At 48.8% G+C, this 5,711-nt stretch overlaps 1 pseudogene; it reads right to left on the reverse strand.

Annotated features, from left to right (window-relative positions):
* Positions 1–5,007: 5,007 nt before the first annotated feature.
* On the reverse strand, positions 5,008–5,126 carry LOC120596555 (uncharacterized; annotated as a pseudogene).
* Between the last annotated feature and the right edge of the window lie 585 nt (positions 5,127–5,711).

The following is a 5,711-nucleotide window of genomic DNA, read 5'->3' on the forward strand; positions in this document are numbered from 1 at the left end:
ATCTATCTATCATCTATCTATCTATCTATCTATCTATCTATCTATCTATCTATCTAATTTCTAGTGGAGAAAGCTGCCATCCAGTTTTCTAGCAAAATGTCTTCATGAAACCCTACTTCACGCGTGCAGAAGATCGCAACTGTACCGAAGACAACACGCCCATGAACTCTCTCCCGCGGCTCGTAGACCCACCAGCTTCCTGAGTACTTGCAACGTAATCGGGGTCAAGTCTCTCAGACCCAGAGAGTTGCGTCTGAGGGTTCTGCTTCTGCTTTTTGAACTCTCATGTTTGAACCTCAAGGCGTGCATATTAACTCAAATTGAAACAAAGAAAGTGCTGGGAAGAGGCAGGTTTAAGTTCACTTGTGGCCCGGGTTTCGCAGACTAGACAAATTGCCACATGTGTGAAATATTTCGAGACATAGTCCTGTTCGCTTAGCAGTTACAGTCTAGCGAGCTTTGGCGTCAGTCTTGGGACCTGGTTATTCCCAAAACAATTTCTATCACTTCAGAGTTTATCTGTTGCCCTCTGAAGCCTCTTCGTGGGTTGAGAGCCATAATCCCCCCGACCTAAACCCGCTGCCTGCCCACAGAGCGCCACTACGCCGGAGGCCAGCAAGCCGGGGACAGTGAGGGAGGGCGCGGGGCAGCGCCCTCCGCCTCAGCAAGCACATCTGCTATGACATCTGCGCTGTGGCTGTGTCGTGGCTTCCTTTCATTTGTAGACCGAGGAAGAAGTTTCTTTCTGAGCTGTGGAAGGAACCTGGAAGAAAAGATGCTGCCGCAAAGCATTTACTAGGACCCCGATTATCCGCGACATCTTTTATTGCTTGACTGGGAAGACACACAGAGCGAAGTTTATAACAGGTAAAGGCCGCGCTTCTCAGTTCTGGAAGAAAGCGCTACAGGAATCCTAAAAGTCGTGATAACGCAGCCTTCGGCCGTGACCCCGGTAACGGTCAGTGCGATTTAAACCAATCAACAAGAAGCTGGACATGAACCTAAAATTAAGTTTTAAAAACTTTTGGCCAAAGTGGAAATGGGATTATCCATGTGGTTTAGGATCCCCTACCTACTGTTATTGTTTCAAAGTGAAACAAAACAAAACAAAACAGAAAAACAGAGCTGCCTTTGTCGCCTGCCATGAAACACGAGTGTGGGAGACAAGGGACGTAGCTCGCGGCCACGCGGCCTCTTCACACGGTGAGAGGAACCAGCGGAAGAAACTGGCAGGGACAGCCCGGATGTCTCCAAACCCGGCCGCTGTGAGCGTCCCCGTGAGGTCGCCGTGAGGTCAGCCAGGTCCCCCGTCACCTGCCGCACGCGGAGCTGCGGCTCTCCGTCCCCCTCCCGCAAGGAGCTGCCCAAGCTGGTGTCATTTCATCCGCGAGCCTCGGTCCTGCCAGTGCCTCAGCTGGAGCGGCTGCTCCTGCCTTTCCTGAGTCACACGCGGACGCAGACGTCACCGGCCTGTGTCCGCTGACCTGCCATTGCTGAGACCCTACGCTCGAGGCGGTGCGGCCGCCCACTCCTGATTTTCCACTCGCTCACCCTCCCTCGTCTCAGCCCCTGCCCTACGAGGGAGCCGGATGGAAGGCACGCTCACAAAGGGACGTTGCGAGGGCCACCAGCCTGGCATTTCCTCCGGGTCTCTGTGTGCCTCTCCCCTCATGGTGCCACACTTACCCCCAGACAAGTGGAGGCGAGGTGCATTCACCTGTCAGCCATCGCTCTGCATCAGAGCCCCGTCTCCGTCCTTCCCAGAGTGCTTCTCTTGGTATCAGCACTGGCCGCAGCCCGCCCCCACCCAGGGTGGGGGAAGTGTCAATCATTTTATTTTCTGTCCATGGCCAGCTCCCTCCCACGGCCTGGGCAGTGAGCCGTCTGCTGTGCCGTCCTGATGTGAGGGGGTGTTGTCACACCGGTACGCACTTCCCTTTGAACCGACCCACAGTGGCTGTACAAATAAGACCCGGGGCAGAGACATCACTTCAGTACTTACCACGGGCATTTGGGGAGACCTCAGCATCATTCACGGAAGCCAGACGTCAAAAGAAACTAGAGAGAGCACCATGCAGTGGGAACGGGGGACAGCCATCTGACACCGTAAGGGGCTCCACAGACTGCTCCGCACGGCCCTTGTCAAACACGCAGGAAATTCTACCCCAGCCGGGCGAGGCCACGCTCCTCCGTGGACTGAATGCTTGTGTCCCCTCGAGACGTGTACGTGGAAGCCCAAGTGCCCAGGGTGACGGCGTCGGGGGCCGTGAGGCCGTGAGATGAGCCCTCGCAAACGGGCTTGTGCCTTCGCAGAAGAGACAGCAGAGAGCTCGTCCTCTTCTGTCACCTGGGAGAATACGGGGAGGAGGTGGACGTCGGTGCATTAGGAAATGGGTCTTCGTCAGACAGTGGACCTGCTGGCGCCTCGATCGTGGACCGTCAGCCTCCAGAAACTGTGAGAAGTCGCTGGTTATCATTTAAGTCTCCCAGGCTCTGGTAGCTAGTTACAGCAGCCCGAGCTGCCTAAGACATTCTCCGAACCAGCAGCAGCAACTTGGGGGGTCCGGTCCCCATATTCAGTGTCACTTAGAATGGTGGCCTTTAGATCTATTCGCCAAACATTCTCTGAATGCCTCCTTCTGCCATGAAAAGCGCGTACTTCTCTACTCTCTTAATGTTAAGTGGTGATATGACTCACTTTGGCCAGAAAAAGGTGAGCAAAAGTGAGAAATGCCACTTCCAAAGAGAAAAATCGGGAGCCGGCGTGCATCCGCCACTTTTCCACCCCCCGCTGGCAGCCATCAGGGTCGCGTGTGTCAAGACAGAGCCTCCCACAGCCCGGGCCCCTGGGTGCTGCACAGGAGCCGGGCTCCAAGGCTGGCCCACAGCGGCCGTGGAGCCTGAGCAGGAAAAGGAGCTGCGTTGCCCTGAGCCGTCGGAAATGCCAGCTGTTTGTTCCCACGGCGTCAGTGACTGCACCCTGACTCACTCACGCTGCCGTCTCTCTCTTCGGCTGCGTATCGTATGGCAAAACTTCCCAATTCAGAAAAACGGAGAGCGGAATGAATCGGCCAAACCACGAGATTATTTTGAAAGACCTGAGACACCTGTCATTGAAAAAAAATTAAAGCAAAAAAAAGTTGGGGGGGACGTAGAAACTAAACCAAATAGAAATGGAATGTTTGATTGGGAAACGGTTGAAACAGAAGACGGAAATGAGAGGCCCGAGCTCACAGAGGCTCTGGAGGAAGCCGGCTTCACGCGCATCCTTAGCTTTTCTCTTATTTTAAAGCGAAGGCCGAGGAACAGACGGGAGAGGTTCCCGGCACAGTCTGTTGAAGGCAACAGTACAAATGAGTTCGACAGCTGCCTCGGTCTGTTTCTGGAAGCAGAAGGGGTTGAAGGGCGGAGTGAAGAAGCAGGCGGGCAGGATCAACTGACACGGAAAGTCCTCGGCGCACCAGATGGCCTTTCCCTCCTCCGAGCACTTTGATGGAGTATTTCTGACGCGCCTACATTCTACACCGCGAGGCAGGGAGCGCGTTTTGAGAAAAGACCCATATTCCATTCCTGAACTTGAACATCTCACAAGTAAATCATTTTCAGATGTTTCCAAATTGGGAACATCTACAGCTGAAGGGAAGGTTTGCTTTGCTCCCTAAAATGTTTCTGATCTTTTCCATTTCATCAATTAACCGTCCATGTTTTTCTGTCTCCTCATTGCTTGGTTGGGTAATCCATGCAGAGAAGATGCACTCGTGTCTGGGTGGAGACAGTACTATGCTCATCACGACCTCCCCGACGGCCCACTCTATCCACTAAAACCTGCCGCTTCTCTGAAGACGAGGTGAGGAGGGGCAGCAGGAAGGCAGAGGGCACAAGCCTGAACGGTCCCTTCTCGCAGGAGACCGAGCAGCTGTGAACGCGGAATTCTGCGCATGTGCTCAGGAACGTAAATACAGGCTGCAAAAGGAGAGAAACCTTTTCCACCAGGTGCGTAGAGAATTCTTTTAAAACTCGTAGCTCACTAAATCAGTTTTTAGAGCATTATTTCTCTAGCGTATCCCTGGGCACAGACGAGGGAATAAAACTAATATCTGTTGTGAGTGCCTAAATGAGATTAACATTGCACTTAGATTACTTTTTAATCTTGGAGTCTTTGAGTTAGATGTTATTTTTCACTCTCAGAAAATGATCCTTAGAGAGGTTGAGTGACAGCCCTGATTCTGAGGGTTCGTAAGTGACGGAGACAGAAGCAGAGCCCGGTCGGCCTACAGAGACGTTCTCTCTTTTCGGAGAAAGAGAACCAACCCCCCTTGGGATACTTTTGGGTACTGCCTCCCAAAAGGGCAGGCGTGTGTGCCAGTTACACGCGGGAAGATGAGGACTTCGACAAAGGTGACCATGTACATAGGTATGTATCTATCTTTCAATAAAATATATTTACAATAAAAGGCACTCATCTTAAATTTCAAGTTGATGAGTTTTCACAAATGTCAGCACTTGTGTATACACCTGTGTAACCAAGTGATAAAGAAGGTTTCGCGCCTTCTAACCAAGCCACCCCTCACTCCATCTGGACGATGAATTTTCTGACTTCTAGGATCACAGATTGGTTTCGCCTATTCTTGAATTATACATAAATGGGATGATATAGTAATATCTTTTGTAACTAGTTTTTTCGCATGACATAAAGTTTTTGAGATTCTTCCATACTGGTACAAATATCAAGAAGTCTTTTTATTGCCGGGTAGTATTTTATTGTATAGATGTTCCAATAACTACTTAAAAAGTATTCTGTTGATGGATATTTTCGTTGTTTCTAGTTTGGGTCATTACGAATAAAAAATGCAATAAATATTTTTGTTCAAGTTTTTTTGTGTGTATGTATGTGTGTGTGTGTGTATGTATATATATATATAATTTTTTAGGCGAGGCAAACCTTGGTTGACTTCACAGATTACAAAGACTTTGTTAGCTTACGATCTCTTATTTTTTTATTTTTTACGCCTACAGCACCTGGTCTTCCTAGGTGGTCTCCCATCCAAGAACTAACCAGTCCCGACCCTGCTTAGCTTCCAAGATCAGACGGGATTGGGCTTGCTCGGCGTGGCATGGCTGTAGACTAGTGTACATATATTTTTATTTCTTTTGGATAATTGTCTAGGAGTGGAATTGTTAGATTAGATATAAGTGCCATACAATTTGCCAGTGTTTTAAGAATTTTGTGCTCCTTCCAGTAATGGTTAAGGGCTTCAGTGGTTCAATATCTTATTGTCAATGTTTTTAATTTTAGCCGTTCTAAAGAATATGAAGTAGTATCTCATTAAATCTAAAAAGAGTACATATTTTTTTCAGTTTGTCATTTGTATTTGACTTTGTTGATGGTATTTGGGGCCATGTAGGAAGTGTGAGCCTTTATGTAATCTCATTGTGGTTTTAACTGGTCTCTCCTTGATGACCAATTGCAGTGAGTCTCTCTTCATGTGCCTAGTATCCAACTACATATTTTCATGTTAAATGTCTGTTCAAGTAGCTCACCCATTTTTCACTGGGCTTGCTTGTTCTTTTATTGTTGATTCGTACAAGCTCTATATATGTTTTGGATATAATTGCTTGTTTAAGTCCTATGTATTGTCAGTGATAATTTTCCAGCCTGAAAATGATTTTTTATCTTTCTCATAATCTTTTGACTCTAACGTTGTTTCATT

Source organism: Pteropus medius, unplaced genomic scaffold (genome assembly GCF_902729225.1).
Source record: "Pteropus medius unplaced genomic scaffold, Ma_sr-lr_union100, whole genome shotgun sequence".
NCBI classification, from domain to species: domain Eukaryota; kingdom Metazoa; phylum Chordata; class Mammalia; order Chiroptera; family Pteropodidae; genus Pteropus; species Pteropus medius.